We start from the raw sequence: 888 nt of genomic DNA, 5'->3' as shown, positions 1-888 counted from the left end.
GTGTCTAGATTATAAGGTAGAGAGATTACTAGACTGATAAAAGTTTTAGTTTACTGGACAATGGGAATTATTCACACAGTGAGCTTGGTGAATCATCTGTTTGTTAAAAAAAAACTTGCTTACCAATTACAATGATTGTATCTGTGTTATCAAAAGGTAATAAATCAGACCAGAAAAACTTAACATTAGAAATAATTTTATTACCTGGTGTTTAAAGCCTTGAATATTTGCATCACATATTCCTGGAGCGGGCTGCTCCTTCTGCACATGCAGAAGACTCCATAGTACTCAATGACTTTGATACGTAGTTTTTTTTTTTTCAGGAACAATGAATGGACATTTAAAGAATTGTACAGTAAATGAATTTCACCTCCTCTCGTTTGCCATGTCTGCACATTCTAAGCCAATGATTTTCATGACAATCTTTCTGATATATTCAATAACTGTACTGGGAAATGTTCTCATCATCACTCTTATCTGTCTGGTTTCTCACCTTCAGACCCCTATGTATTTTTTCCTGTGTAATCTCTCTGTCCAGGACATCATTTATATATCAGACACTCTGCCTAAATTTTTAGCTATCACCAAATCCGGCGATGACAGAATCACCTTCCCAGCATGCATTACTCAGGTGTTTGTTATGGTGTATTGTATTGGAACAGAATTTTTCCTTCTAACATCCATGGCTTATGACCGATATATTGCTATTTGTATTCCTTTACATTATGCAATCATCATGAGGAAACTCATTTGCATTCTTCTTGCTTCAGTTTCATGGTTTGTAGGGCTGGTAAATGCTCTGATCCAATCTCTGATATTGTCAGATGCCGAGTTCTGCAACTCCAATGATATTAATCATTTTTATTGCGATTTGAAGATCATGATAAA

This window comes from Pyxicephalus adspersus, chromosome 8 (assembly GCF_032062135.1).
Source record: "Pyxicephalus adspersus chromosome 8, UCB_Pads_2.0, whole genome shotgun sequence".
In the NCBI taxonomy this organism is placed as follows: Eukaryota; Metazoa; Chordata; class Amphibia; order Anura; family Pyxicephalidae; genus Pyxicephalus; species Pyxicephalus adspersus.
This window is presented reverse-complemented; position numbering follows the sequence as displayed.